This window comes from Zingiber officinale, chromosome 5A (assembly GCF_018446385.1).
Source record: "Zingiber officinale cultivar Zhangliang chromosome 5A, Zo_v1.1, whole genome shotgun sequence".
Taxonomy (NCBI): Eukaryota; Viridiplantae; Streptophyta; class Magnoliopsida; order Zingiberales; family Zingiberaceae; genus Zingiber; species Zingiber officinale.
In genome coordinates this window covers 142,086,896-142,103,248 of record NC_055994.1, presented here as the reverse complement: position 1 = coordinate 142,103,248, position 16,353 = coordinate 142,086,896, and the positions used below count along the sequence as shown (strand labels likewise).

The following is a 16,353-nucleotide window of genomic DNA, read 5'->3' as shown; positions in this document are numbered from 1 at the left end:
TACAAAAACACTGAAACAAGAATTGTAGTATAAATTCTTGGAAAATTTACTTTTCTGATTGCATCTAGTTCATATAGTAGAACTTGGTAGAATTGACCCTCACTCACTCCATCCCCGAATGTACAACTTGCTATATTAATCTAAACAATCAAGTATTTTTTAAGTTTTCCAAAGATTCATACCTGTAGAATATAATCTGTTGAGGCTTTTATCTAGTAGCCTTTTTGAAGGAAATAAGTAGATCCCTGGATATTGCATGGCAGATGTTCTACCTAGGCAGGCAAATTGGAAAAGAAAACCAACATTCTATTTAAAACTGATTTTAGATTGTATTTCATACTTTATCATGCCAGCAGTAAGAGTTCCTTGCTGAGAATCTTGCCAGACCTTAAACATATCTTGAATTAATTCTTGACGGGCCTAAGCACAGACCAATCCAGCATATTTTGTCACCTTGAGCCAGTCTTAAGACGCAACAACCTGACAAACCAAATATAATCAAGATAGTAAGGATACATCAAGGCAACTATACATAGAGCAAGAAATGAAGATTGGCAAAATTACTTACAACTGCAATAGAAGGGCTAGAATCTTCCCCAGGATGAGGATGTGTTATGTCAGCACCAAATATTATAGTTGGTTGGTCGCTAACAAGAGGAATGCACCTTGACAATGCATCGACAAGAACTGTGTCCCTTCCTCCAACCTATGAATCAAGCCTTAGTAACACAAAGCAGAACAAGAAAAATAGATCCACCTTCCACGTACTCACCTTTCTATTGATCTAGAGACCAACATTGGCAAGGTACTATTTATTCATCCTGAAAACATGCTTTGTCAAACAACATTATGAAACTAAACCAAGGCAGTCTCACATATCTACTTTTGATCACCTGTAATAACTATGACATATAATAATAAAGCGAACAAGGAAAGAGAAAAAATTAAAGCTAAAAGGTTCAGCCAATTGATATTTGTCAACAAGCAAAAATATCAAGTTGTGCACAACACTTTGTTGTGAGACAACAAAGAAGTAAACAGAAATTATATACATAGATAGTTTCTCTAATTTAATCCTAGACCACTAAAAGAAGTAAACAAAATTATATACGTAGTCGAATGAACAAGTCACGTTCTTGCATTAAAGAAAATGCTATCTTTCACATAATCAAATAAAACAGATGCAATGTGTTGACGATTGTTGCTCGCGAAACTTAGAAGCAAGGAAAGGCCTAATCAAAAGAGAGCAAGGAGTCATGATCAGAGAGCACCGAACCAGACGAAAGCTTATTGTGTGCATTCTGAAATGCATTTGATATCTTAGGTAGTTCGACCCAGCGGACTATTCTAGCAGCATTTTCCATTCGTTCGAAAGGATCCTCTATCTGTAAAGTTGAAAGATCATCAACTAGCTATAGAGTGCAAGTAATCATTCCAAGAAATTTCAGCAGAAACATCAACAATCTTACAATCAGGGGCAGCGATCTACAAAAATGATGGATTTTTTGTCGTCCTTCATATGTCGGGATGCTATAATCTGAACCAAAAGTTCTAATATCTGAAAACTGCACATACAGATTAAATCTTGATCAATATCCCAACAGCCTCTTTCTATCATAGCCTACTTTATATAAATTCAAGATAAGAAAATCGAGACTTGCTTAGTCTAAAACGCTAAATGTTGTACAATTAGGTAACTAGCCATGAATCTAAAAGATTGCACCTTGTCGAAAAAGGACAACAAAAGTTGAGCAAGAGAGCTTTGATTTATGATTCTGCTAGATCTGAACCTCTGTATATTTGTGGAACACACATCCTCAAAAGGACTCCCAGAGAAGTTACTCCATCTTGCAGCAACAAACAGTAGAAAATACACATACACTAAGGAAAGGCCTATATCATAATTATAGACATGGAGGCATGCAAAAAAGACATAAGAAATAAAAATGTTTCAAGGCTCTAGAAGATATATACCTCGATCAAAAATTCTTTCTTCATTAATTATTGCTCGCAGTGGTGGGAAAATTGGTGGTTCGCAGGTTTGCTAAAGAAAAAGTAAAACAATACGAAGGATTCTAGAAAAGAATTTGATAGTTGATATTGCATCAAGAAATGAGCAGAAAGGAATCATAAACTCACAACTTTACCTGAAAATGGAAGATAACCAACAAACAAAGGACATAGGAACTTAAACTCCCAGACTTTGGATCATTAATATCTTGTGCTTTAGCCCACTCCTTCAGCTGAGAAAAGGAATGGAATAACATCAAAAGGAATCTAATAACACTTTAAAAAAATGCTTACAACAAATGTTGACCACTAAAACCATGTCACGGAAACGGTCATCTATTTCAGATAGCCATTTAAGAACGTTGGACTTCATTACACCAAGATGATTATTAACGGAGACATCAAAAGAAATATTATGCTGCCTGCTAATGTATTTAAGCAAAGGAACTCTTGCATATGGAATGTACTCAACAAAACTAGCAAGACCTGAAACTAGACCTAACCACGGTTTGGAACCGACGGTTCGACGGTTCGGAATCGCCGGTTCGACGGTTCCAGGCAGGTCGACCCTTAATCTTAACCGCCCAAGACGGTTACGGTTCACGGTTCAGAACCGCCGGTTCACGGTTCGGTTCACGGTTCGTCACGGTTCGCCACGGTTCAAGATTAATATGTTAAAAAAAAATAAAAATTAAAAATTAAACATTAAACATTAAAAATTAGAAATTAAAATTTATTGAAAAAAGGGCTTGCACTTATTTAAGTTGCCTACGTATCCCTTTAGGGGAATCAAAGCCCACATAGTTCTTTTACATTTTCATTCACTTCCATTTCCTATTCCTGTCGTATTTGTTCATTCAGTATCAAAATCTTCAACTTCGTCATCTGAAAGTTGCATTCCTTGGATTCTTTTCTCCGCTCTGGTCCAATCGTCCAGTAATGCTTGGGCTTCCAATGAGTCGGGAGACAAAGTTGATCGTCGTTCATCTAATATGTTGCCGCCGGCACTGAACGTCTGCTCCACAACAACAGTTGACACTGGACAAGCTAAAATTTCTTTTGCGATCACGGAGAGAACGGGAAAGCTTTGAGCCTTCTGTGACCACCACTTTAAGATATCGAAGTTTTCGCTATCTGCTTCATTAAAATCAAAAGAAGTCGTAAAATAATTCAGGATCCTCGTGGACGTTTTGTCCGTTCTTTTAATAAGAGTTGTGCTTTTGTAAGTTTTAAATTACTAGTAGTAGTTTGCTGAATTTCAGAAATATTAATTTGTGTTCCATATTTTGCATAATATTGATTATAAATATCATATAAATAAATTCTAACATTATATATAATATTAACTGGATCAGGGGAAGAAGAATCTTTAATTGGAATTAAAGCATCATAATATAAAGTTAACATTTCTTGTAAAACTTCTAATTTAAATCTAGGATCTAAAGCAAATGCAATTAAATAAATTTCAGGAATTAAATAAAAATATTTTTCCCATTTAGTTTTCATAGCTAAGATGCAAGGAGATAAAGATTCATTATTAATATGTTCATTTAAAACTAATACTATATTAGAAAAATTTTCTAAAACTAATTGAGCAGTGGGATAATAAACACCGAAAAGTTGTTCGGTTGCATCATTAAATACTTTTAAAATTTCACAAATACTACTACAAATATTCCATTATTGTGAAAATAAATATATATTAGTATTAATGTTTTGTGCAAAAAATGAACATAATAATTCTTTATATTGAAATGAATCTTGTAATAATTGGTATGTTGAATTCCAACATCACGTGGAAGTTTTTTAGGTCTCATTCCATTAATTTTACAAAACATACCCCATTGTTTCATTATAGATGGATGAGACCATAAATAAGAAATTGTAATTCTAATTGGTTTAATATAACTTTCTAAAATTTTTAAACCATCTTGAACACATAAATTTAAAACATGGCATACACAACGAATATGAAAAAATAAAGCTCTAATAATAGGTTGACAAACAAATTTTAGATCATCTATACAAGCGGTATTAGAACTAGCATTATCTAATGATATTAAAATTATTTTATGAGTTAAACCATATTCTTCTAAAATTAAACATAATAATTGTATGATATTATGAGCATTATGTGATTCATCAAAAACTCTATAAGCTAATAATCTTTTTTGGAGGTTCCAAGAGTTATCGATCCAATGGCAAGTCACGCCCATATACAAATGTGTTTGCCAATGATCACTCCAAATATCGGAACATAAAGAAACTTTATTATCTAATTTACTAAATTCATCAATTAAATTCTTTTTTCCTTGTTTTACTAATTTTTTAATTATACGAGTAAGTGTAGTCCTAGGAACACGTTTAGCACATGGATTAAGAGATTCTTTACAAAAATCTTCAAATGTGCATTTAGATCCAAAACTAAAAGAAAATGTTCTACGGAAACAAATTTAGCTAATGATTCTCTTAATTTATTATCCGAATATAAAAATAAATCGGAATCGGTACTACCGCTAGTTGAAGAAAATCTTGATAATTGTGTTTGAGAACGGTCAAGTCCATATTTCGTCGGGTGCTTCGTTTCTACATGTCGTTTCAACGACCCATAGCCGTCGCCGGCTTGGAATTTGTAGGAAGCATTGCAGTGCTTACATTTTGCATGCATTTCTCCCGACGGAAGAGTGACCTTCTCAAAATGTTTAGTAAAAATAGAAGACTTTAGAGGAGGAAGTTCTCGAACCTTAGAAGTAATTGTATCGGTACTTCCTTGTGTTTCGGGTGTCAGATTCGGAAGATGCTCGATCTCATCATCGGTGGATTGAATGTTGGGGTCCTCCTCCGGCGGATTCATTATTTGCTTTCCCTTCCGAGCTCGAGATGATGCACCTCCGCGGCCTCCTTCCATTGTAATTGAAAATTGAAAACGAAAGCGTGTAGAGATTTAAGAATACGAAAATGAGATTAAGAGTAGAGAAGATGTGTGTGAAAAATGATGAAATGAGCTCTCTATTTATAGAGTTTTGATAGTAACTGTAACGACCCACCTTCTACATTACTACTATTCTCTAAAGGTGGACGCTACTTAACCACTAACTCTACTTAACCGGTACGCTACTTAACTACGAGAAATCCCTATCGAAAAATTTCGGCAGAGTCTCCCCTGTACCGGTGACCAAATCAACAATACAAACAATCTATACTCAGCCACAGGCAGCTAGAACATATATTTTCACAACCACGCAGTATAATAACACAAATAAAAGAAGGAAACTACTCTAGCAATAGCAAACAACTATACCACTCCATCAATAGGACCCAACTACAAGTGCAGAATAAACTTAATTACAATCTCAACTCATAATAACATTTAAAGAAAAACTAAAAGAACTCTAAACAGAAAAGTCTTGACAATTCCTTAGCAAACTCTTGATCTCCCCATAGTCCAGCCATCACACACCTTCATCACCACCACCTTGTCATCTTCCTTTCATACTTAAGCTTTTCCTTTATCTGCAGTAGGAGGAAGTGCAGTCTATAAGCAAAATTTGCTTAGTAAGCGCTATCTAACTCACAAAAATATGAATATGCATGTATACAGAAAGATCTAGAAACTATATGCTCTCTAAGAAAGTAAAGCACAAAAATATCTGCTCATGTCAAACTAATAGCAAAGAAAAGCTAAAGAATCTACTCATATAATTCTAATAGCTAATCATGCTATACATGGATAAAACTGCATGCTAAAAGATAAAGCTAATCATGCTAAATATCAAATCAGGAAACAAACAAAACTAATACTGCATACTAGAATTCAAAAGAACTAAACTTACTGATTCTAAGCATATGTGAAACTTGTTTCATTTGTTCCAAATCTTATACTTTATTACTTCAAAACAATAATAAAGTTCTTCTTGGTTAGAAACTTATACTTTAATACTTAAAAATAATAATCAACTTCTTTCTTGGGCCCAGGCTTAGTACCAATGCGCGCTCCCTAATAGGGACTGTGGTAGCTAGTCACAAGTCCTATGAGGGTAAAGACCTTGGTCTTACCAGGGCCAAGACCTTGGAATTGGTCACCTGGATTTGTTTAACGACAACCTTGGAAGTCGGTTACTAGCCTCGTTAAAGTAAAATACTTATTATCTTTTATTACTTCTTCTTTAAATGTCTTGACATTTTAATAGGCACCTTGTGTGCCAAAAATCCCCAAAGTCTTGACTTTGGGATCTACTTAAGGCCTTGGCCTTTTTCTTTCTTTTCTTTATCTTTCTTATACTTGTTCAAGTAAAATACTAGCCTATTCTAACATGCTACAACAGATTTAAAACCAAGGAATACAAAACTGAAATCTTTAGGCATGCTACAGCAGAAATAAATCAAAGAAGAAAAATCTGCATTCCTAAAAAAACTACATACACTTATGGAGTAGTTGTTCATGCTTGTCAAAGTAACGAAGTAACTAAAACTGCAATGCTAATAATAGGGCTGATCATGTTTGTTAAAATAGCAAAGAAAACTAATACTATGTACTTAGATTAAAGGTTGTTCGTGCCCTCTAAATAGCACCAAAAAGGTCTAAACAGAAAATGCTAAACATAAGGCTGTTCGTGCCCATTAATGGCACAAAAAGATCTAAACTAAAAATACTAAACATAGGGTTGTTCGTGCCCATTAATGACACAAAAAGATCTAAACTGGTATGCTAAATATAAGGGTTGTTCCAACTAATTAAGAAAGCATACGAAACTAAATCTGAAACTGAAAACCTATACTTAGATACAAGGTTAACAAAAAGGAAAACTAAAGAGAACTAAACCTGCAATTCCAAGGAAACTAGATATTTGATGCAGGAATCTGAAATGCTTAACACCTACTGTACATGTCCAATTAATTGCAACCTAACTCAAAACTGAATTACTATCTACCAGGTCTGAAGAAAATCCAAATCACATGCTTAAACTATCCCATTTCGCCTTTTTATTGTAACGACCCGACCCTCTTGGCCCATTTGGCGGCCCATTTGGCGACCCTCGGGTTGTCGACCGTTGACCCTTATGTCGTCGACCGACGACCCTTGGCCGTGCCGTTACTCACTAGGACTTTCCACCCCTGGCCAGTGGATTTTTGCCTCCCCCAGGATTCGAACTCTAGACCTCCAGGCTTAAGTATTAGAGTTTATGAATCCTGGTAACCAAGTGAGATCATCTCACTTGGTTACCAGGATTCATAAACTCTAATACTTAAGCCTGGAGGTCTAGAGTTCAGGGGTGGAAAGTCCTAGTGAGTAACGGCACGGCCAAGGGTCGTCGGTCGACGACATAAGGGCCGACGGTCGACGACCCGAGGGTCTTCAAATGGGCCGCCAAATGGGTCAAGAGGGTCGGGTCGTTACAGTAACGGACACTAAATCATAGCCATTGATAAAAAAACGGTCAAATGATCCTAACCGTTGAAAAAAAATACCCAAAAAACCCTCCCAACGGCTACGAACCGCCAGTTAACCGGCAGTTCCAACGGTTATGAACCGCCGGTTAACCAACGATTCAAGCCGTTTAAAAAAAAAAAAAAAAATTTACGGCTGAACCGTCGGTTCAACCCGCCGGTTAACCGGCGGTTCGCCGATTTTACAACCAATGAACCGGAACCGGCCCGGCAACTTACCGGGCCGGTTCCGGTTCGACCCGGCGAACCGGGTCAATGGGCAACCGGCCCATTGACCAGGTTACGGGCCCAGGCCGGGTCCGGGCCGGGTCCGGGCCGGGTCCGGGCCAGACCCGGCCCGGGGTCGGGTCTACCTGAAACAGAGATAGGAAATAGAAGTCACTTACATTTTTATCGTCTGTTGAAGATTCCAGATAGACAATGTAGATAGTATTAAAAATTTTCTATTTTACAGATTTTGTTGTGCCTTTTTAAAATTTCAAACTAGGTCGACAATTGTTTAAAGTATACCACCATATAAATAATGAGTTATTACAATTGTATAAATTATTTCTTTGTGGAAATCTAGCTTTGCATGCTTTTCATTTAGTATCATATACAAGAAGAATCAACAATGTCGTGTTCATTACCTTACTCGACAGATTGGAGATATTGTGGCTGATTTGAAAATCAGTAGAGAGGTCATGATAGATTTCAACCGACACCTAGATTATGAATGACAGATATTGCATTTTGTTCTCTTAAGCATTTGGGCGAACAATTGGTCTACACACAACAATCATCATCAGTCAATTAAACCGCCTGAGTTGGTTCTCCAGAAAGTTAGGAAATACTAAATATTTCATTCTTCAAAAAGAATAACCATGATTCGTTTATACAAATTCAATAGTTTTGGAGATCATAAAAATAGATAACTACAAACAGACAAGGAAAAAAAAGAGCACGGACTTGAAACAGGGATGACGTTGAAGGGTTGTTAGAGGACTTTCAGCAAGTCCTCGGTGACGGTGAAGGTAAAGGCACCTCCATCCTCCAAGTTGAGCACTTTGACAACCCCATCTTCTGCCAGCAACGCATAGCGCCGGGATCGGACGCCTAGGGCCATGGGCTTGTCTGACAGATCCAACTCAACCCCGAGTGCCAAGGTGAACTCCCTGTTTCTGTCGGAGAGTAGCAAAACCTCGTCCCTAATATTGAGATCCTTCTTCCAGGCATGCATCACGAAAGCGTCGTTGATCGAGATGCAGGCAATGGTGTCCACGCCTTTAGCATGCAGCTCCCCAGCCTTTTCCACAAATCCAGGGAGGTGCTTCTGCGAGCACGTTGGCGTAAAGGCCCCGGGACGATGAAGAAGATGGCTTTCTTGCCCTTGGTGAGATCAGAGATGGTGACGGTCTGGAGCTCCCCATCGGAGCCAAAGTAGGAGAGGTTGGCGTAAGGAAGATTGTCTTCGATGGAGATGGTGGTTGCGATGGCAAGGGCGGAGGCGAAAGAGGCGAAGAGGCGGGGGAAGAGCGAGAACCTACGAGTGTGCAGTCAGAGGTGTAGAGTGGTAGTGGAAACGGAGTGGTAGAAGCGGGCGGCAGAAGGGAGGAGGCGGGGCAAAGAAGGGGCGACGGGTTTAGGGCTTAGAGAGGAAAGGAGAAGGGGCGGCGGGTGGGCTTGCCGCTACAGTCTGTGGGTTAGTTGAAGGGAGGTCAGACGGCCTATTTTCGGTGGTTCACCAGTGTGAAGAGATCGTAGGTTGGATCGAGAAGGTAAAGGGATGGAATATGGCGGCAAAAATTTCGAGGAGAGGGAAAAAAAATGCCGCGGTAAAAAATGGCGAAGGGGAAAAAGCGGCGAAAGAAAAAAAACAACGGCATTCAACAACACTTAATAGACAACGATTTTTAAAAACCGTTGTCGTAATCTCAAAAAAAGCGCACATAGACAACAGTTTTAAAAAAAACTATTGTCGTAGCCTCTAAAAATCGTTGTCGTAGCCCCAAAAAAATATAAATAGACAACAGTTTTTAAAAATCATTGTCATAGGCCAAAAAAATTGCTAAAAGACAACGATTTTTGTTAAAATCATTGTTAAAAGGCAAAAAAACAATGATTTGGTATAAAACTGTTGTCGTTTGAGTGTTCTTGAATGAGATTTTTCTTGTAGTGAGAAGTTGTTGTCGCCAAGATTACATCAGAAGATAACCTGACAGATCCTTTCACTAAGGCCCTTCCGGCGAGAGCTTTTGATGGGCATGTTGAGGGGATGGGGATCAAATGTATGGCAACATATATGGTAGCATAGTCTTTTAGTATAAGTGGGAGATTGTTAGAATGTATACTAAAAGCCTAGTTTTTTGTATAAACATTTATTTTGAAATGAGAATCACATTGGCCAAATGTTTGCATTTAGTTAAATGCAGTTGCCCATTTAATTTATATTGTAGATAACATGGTGTGCGATGTCACACAGAAGATCATGTTATTAGTTGCTTATAAATTATAAATAGAAGCTCACAACCAAGATGGATTAGGACAAACCATTGGAATGGTTGTAGTGTAATTTGGTACTAATTTATCTTGACTATAAAATTACACTAGTATACTACATGTGTATAGAGCAGAACCATTTGAGGTTGTTCCTTTTATACTGACTACATAAAAGAACAGAACCTCTGTTATTATGGATGTACGTACTCTTAATCCCGATATAATAACAAGCACATGTACTTAGTATTTATTTCCTTAATTTATCAAAGGGTGAGATTTATTCATTAAATCAATACGCCCGATAAGTTGGGAAATAATATTATTTATATGGTGTGTTGTTGATTATAGAAGGAAACTGTGTCCTATTTATTAGGATGATAATGCCCCCTTGAGCAGCTCATAAAGATTGTCATGTAAACCCTGCAGGTAGACTTACTTCCGACATGACAATGAAGTTGAGTGGTACTACTCTTGGAGCTAGATGTTAATTAAATGAGTTGTTAGTAACTCATTTAATTAATGGACATTCGATATCTTAAACACAGGGAGATTAAAGCACTCATGATAAGAAGGAGTCCATAATGTAATATGGGATTGGTGCGGTAGTTCAATAATAACTTTTTAGTGGTATGAGTTATTATTGATGAACTTGAGTTGAGTGTTCGGGTTGAACATGTTGGTGCAGTGAGCACCAGATGATCGAACCTGAGTTTTGATTATGGCAAAGGGCTCAAAGTTAAGTGGTGGTGTTATCTAACAAAGTTCATGGAGCTTGCAGGAAAGTCCTAAGTGTTACTTAGGCAAAAGTCCTAGCTGCGGTTAGGCAGGTGAAAACCCTAGGGGGTGGTAACCCTAGGTCATAGGGGGTGGTAACCCTATGCGGAAAAGTCTTGGCAGGTCGATGGCTTCAGGCAAAAGTCCTAGGGGGTGGTAACCCTAGGTGGAAAGTCCTGGTGTCGCGAACCAGGTGAAAGTCTGAACTGGCCGGTGAAGCGGATGTTCAGCAGAAAGTCCGGAAGCATCGAGTGCCGAGCAAAAGTCCAGTCGATCCGATCGTATGGCAATGTAAATCTCCACAGTGGAGTAGGTGAGGACGCGTTCCCGTAGAGGGAACAGTGGCGTCGGGTCGACCTAGGGTTTCGGTCGGAAACCCGAAGTCGTCCGGAGACTATCTATACTTTATTTTATGTGTACTATGCTAACTTTGTTTTGCGGTATGTGTTTTGGGACTAACACATTTTGCGAGAACAAAGGAGCAAGTTACAACTTGGATGAAGCGATGTCCGAGGCGCCTCCATGGAGCTTGGAGGCGCCTCGGGTGCAAGAGAACCAGCGCAGCTGACTGGAGGCGCCTTGGATGGAGTTCAAGGCGCCTTGGACCGGAGGTTGGAGGCGCCTTGGATAGGATGAAGGCGCCTTGAACCAGATAGATCGACCAGGTCAGTGCTGATCCACGCGGGTGACTCGGCTCGTTCAAGGCGCCTTGATGAACAGTGTAAGGCGCCTTGAACCCTCTTTATAAGAGGTCTCGACCAGCAGCTCTGTACAACAATTCACAAGCTTCCATTCTGCTGTGGTCTGCTCTAGTGCTGCTTCCGAAGTGCTGTTGCAATATTCCGACGACCCGGAGCTCAGATTTCCTTTCTACTACTGTTGTCGGTATAATTTTAATTATAGTTACATTTTGTAATTCATCTGTAATATCCATACGAAATTATAGTTGTTGCCCACGGAAAGCGATCAAGGATCGCGGGCCTTCGAGTAGGAGTCGACCTAGGCTCCGAACGAAGTAAACGACTGTGTTCTTGTGTTTGTTTCTTTTATTCCGCGCTTTAATTACTCTACGAACGTTTTACAATTCCGATAGTCGAACAAAATAGCCGCGAGCGCTATTCACCCCCCCCCCCTCTAGCGCGATCTCGATCCAACAGAACACAGTAAGCTCAAGCTCATCAGGAGGCCAAAACTAATTCCTCCTCTAGGTCCCTGTTGTAGCCTCTATGTATAAAGTCTCGCATCCACCCTAGTCATCCTTATGGCCGACCACATCCTTGCTTGGTGCCCAAGCAAGGGGCCGGCCACCCCTTGCTTGGTGCCCAAGTAAAGGGTCAGCCAAGATGGGTTTAAAAGTGGATTTTTAATTTTTTAAATCTTTCTTTTGGTAGTCATCTACAATGTTTTAAAACAGAGATTTTAAATTTTAAAAACTTTCCTTTTTTTAACTCATCCACTTGGTTTTAAAAGAGAATTTTAAATTTAAAAAATCTTTTTTTTTATGACCATCTACAATGGTTTAAAAGAGAGATTTTATTTTTTTTTTTAAACTTTCCTTTTTGTAACCATGATTTAAAAGAGAGATTTTAATTTTAAAAATCTTTCCTTTTTGTAGCCATCTATAATGTTTAAAAGAGGGATTTTTAATTTTAAAACTTTCCTTTTGTAGTCATCCACAATAGAAAATTTAAAAAGAGATATTTTAATTGTTGTTAAAAATCTTTCCTTTTATCCATTACTAAGGATTATAAAAGAGGATAGATGGTGCCTTAGAAATAATAATCATCTATACAATTTCTATTCCTCTTATATTCTCCTTGTGGTCGACCCCCTTATATTCTTATTCTCCTCTTGCTTTCTCACCTAAGGCCGGCGGCATCAAGAGGCTTCAACCATCTTGTGGCCGGCGGGTTGCAAGGAAGAAAGAAGAACAAGAGGTGGTGTTCCTAGCTTTGATCCCTTGGTGGCCGAAAGTCTTGGAAGAAAGAAGGACTTGGGTGGTTTTTGTGTCTTGGTAGATCGTCGTCCACACAACGTCCAAGAGGAGGAGAGGAATACAGCAGAAGATCAAGAGGTCTTTAAGCTACAAAGAAAGGTATAACTAGTTAATTGTTTCCGTTGTGTACTAGTTTATTTTTTTGTATGGATCATGAAGTACCAACACAAGAGGCTAGCGATCTGGTGCTTTGATTGAGGTCTCTATAGTTTAACCTAGGGTTTACTATAAGGAGTTTAAAATATTCAATTTCTTTGAAAGGCTTTGACTAGGAAGTGGTGGATGATCTCATACCCAAGAAGGTCGAGTGTCTCGCCAACGACCTGGAAGTCAATCCTTGAAATAGATATTTAATCAATTTCTGTAATATGGTTTAACTTTTGACGAACACATGGGTTGAATTTGGATTAATAATGTTAAGTTTCATTTGCAAGCCAAGTTTAACTTCTGAAAAGCACATAGGTTGCTAGGAAAAGTTCTGTGCTTGTACAAATTTTTGTACAGGGGAAACAGAACAGAATTCTGAGTAGCACCAACAGACAGAATGAGAAGGATCAAGAAGAGGAAGAATAAGCAAAAGGAAGATCTTCTGTAACAACCACCCTTCTTAATACTCTACTACTCTCTAAGAGTGACCGTTACTTAACTATCAACTCTACTTAACCGGTATAATTAAAAACCACGAGGAATCCCTACCGAAAAATTTCGACAGAGTCTCCCCTGTACTGGTGACCATAATCATTAATACATAACATAATATACACAGCCACAGGCGGCTGGAACATTTATCAAACAACCACGCAGTTTATAAGATACAACAACTAATAATAAATAAACTATTCTAACAATAACAAAGGAATAAAACTCCAACAGTGGAAAATAACCAAACTAACAATGCGGAATGAAAATACAATCTCAAAAGACATAAACCATAAGGTACAACTCAACTATTTCTATCCATAAACATGAAAACTCAAAACTTCCCAGGTCTCTCCATAGTCCTGGCATCACACATCCTTCGTACACCTCCTTATCGTCTTCCTTTCTATATCTTTTCCTTTCCTGTATCTGCAGTAAGAGGAAGTGCAATCTATAAGCAAAATTTGCTTAGTAAGCGCTATCTAACTCACAAAAACACGAATATGCATGTATACAGAAAGAACTATAAACTATATGCTCTAAAAGAAAATAAAGCATAATCATAACTACTCATGTCAAACTAATAGCAAAGAAAAACTAAGGAAACTACTCATGTAATTCCAATAGCTAATCATGCTATGCAAGGATAAAACTGCATGCTGGTAGATAAAGCTAATCATGCTAAATATCAAATCAGGAAACAAACAAAACTAATACTGCATGCTAGAATTCAAAAGAACTAAACTTACTGACTCTAAGCATAAATGAATCTTGTTTCATTTGTTTCAAAACTTATACTTTATTACTTTAAAATAATAATCAACTTCTCTTGGGCCCGGCATTGTACCAATTTGTGCGCATCCTTAATATGAGTCGAGCTAGCTAATCCCGAAACTACTAAGGTACTTCTAGGCGATCTTGTGCCTAGGGGCGATCTAGGAGCCCACCCAATGGACCTTGTGTCCAGTACATGCCATTAAAAAGTAAAATACTTATTTTCTTTTTAACTATAACTTCCTTATACTTGTTATTCTTTAATTCTCTTATAACAAAATGCCTTGGCATTTATTCAAACACTTAGTGTGCTTTTAATCCTAAACTTCTGGAATTTAGGATCAATTTAAGACCTTGGTCTTTTTCTTTCTTTTCTTTATCTTTCTTATACTTTTCTTAAACCCAAAATACTGTTAGGATATTTTTCCATATGCATCTATAAGTGAAATCAACTAGGTAACACACAATCATGCATATTTAAGGAAAATCTAAAGCCTTGTTCTATAATGTTATCCATAAACTATCTATTAGCAAATCTGCACTACTAAAGAAACTAAATACTTAAAACAAACCTACACTACAATGCTTAACAAAATTCTGCACTGCAATGCAACAGAAATCTGCATTTCAATGTTAACTAAAAATCTGCACACTAATGCTTAATAAAAAATCTGCACTAAAATTCTCACATGGCAATTATAAACCTAGAATTTCATATTCTAGTAACCGGCTGAGACCAAATGGAATCCTTGATATTGCCACATCCAAATACTTTAATTCTGAACATCAATTATGTCATTAAACTTATGGTCAGAAAGAAATCCTCAGTATAAAATCTATATTGATCAACATATAAATCCTTTTAATTTATCTTCTAATATCTAAACTAAACTTCTACTCTGAACTTACTACTTGCATATCTAAATTACTCACATACTTCTCACCTGTTAAATTCATTACCTCAATTCAAATCGTCTTTAGTTTAATACATGATACTCACCAAAACAACATATTACATATGCTCATCTTCACTCTTCATCCACGCTTCTACACTAAAGAGATTACACTATCTACCCATCATAAAATAAACTAAAATCACTGCCGGATCAACCTCCAATTAGCCTAATAAACTAATACTTGATCCAAGGCATTCTATGTTCATTACCTAATAACAGAACCAAGGGAAACTAAAAGCTTAAAGATAAATCTAACTATATATATATATAAATATATATATATATATATATATATATATATATATATATATATATATATATATATATATATATATATATATATATACTTGGAATAAAAGGTAGTTCGGGTTTTGTACAGCAGCAAAGAAAACTAACTTGAAACTGAATTTGCACTTGCTTAACCTGCAAATTGAAAGGGCTGTTTTAAGCTTCAAGTAAATCTGTTCAGGCCCGTAGAAATACAAAGAAAGAAAGGCTATTCTAAGCTCTAAATAGAGTCGTTCATGCTTGCTGTAAACACAAATTCTGCACTATACTACTATGCTACTAAATAAAAATCTGCATATCAACTTAGGTTTAATTCTGCATATTAAATTAACAGAAAACTACATATTAAACTTATAAAATCTGCACTTGTAAACTTAACCAAATCTGCACTATAAACTTTAAAGAAAACTAGCTAATACTGGCTAAAGAAGATAAATCTCTGTTCGACATAAATAATCTTGACGAAATTATGGCACTGTCACTCAAACCTGAAGATTTCAATACATATAAATTGTACTCAATCATGTCTTAACCTCCTTGCTCTATACTTGAACAACCTTAGCACTATCACTAAACAAGGAAACAAGATCTCAAAGCCTAAATATTTTACACCTAAGACCAATTGCACTATAATCTTTTAAAATCTGTACTATGATCTTAACTAAAAATCTGCACTATAGTCTTTAGAGAAATCTGTACTATAAGCTCTAAGGAATCTGCTCTAAAGGAAATCTGCACTTTAAGTGCTAAGAAATCTGCATACAAGCTTAATCAACTCTGCCTACTAACTCAATCATAACTATTCTGCAGAAATCCACAAAACACAAACCTACATGCTTAATCTAACCACTTTCCTCCTTTGAAATCCACAGCAGAAGTCTCAAGACTAAAAATCTTACAACATACTTCGAATTCAAGGAGAACAAGATCCGGAACTATTCTTACCAAAATTCAGTTCTGAAAACCTAAAACCTCCATAATGAATAGGAT

General features: G+C 37.1%; 1 pseudogene; it reads right to left on the bottom strand.

The window, feature by feature from the left end:
- Window positions 1-8,413: 8,413 nt before the first annotated feature.
- Window positions 8,414-15,158, bottom strand: LOC121980101 (annotated as a pseudogene).
- Between the last annotated feature and the right edge of the window lie 1,195 nt (window positions 15,159-16,353).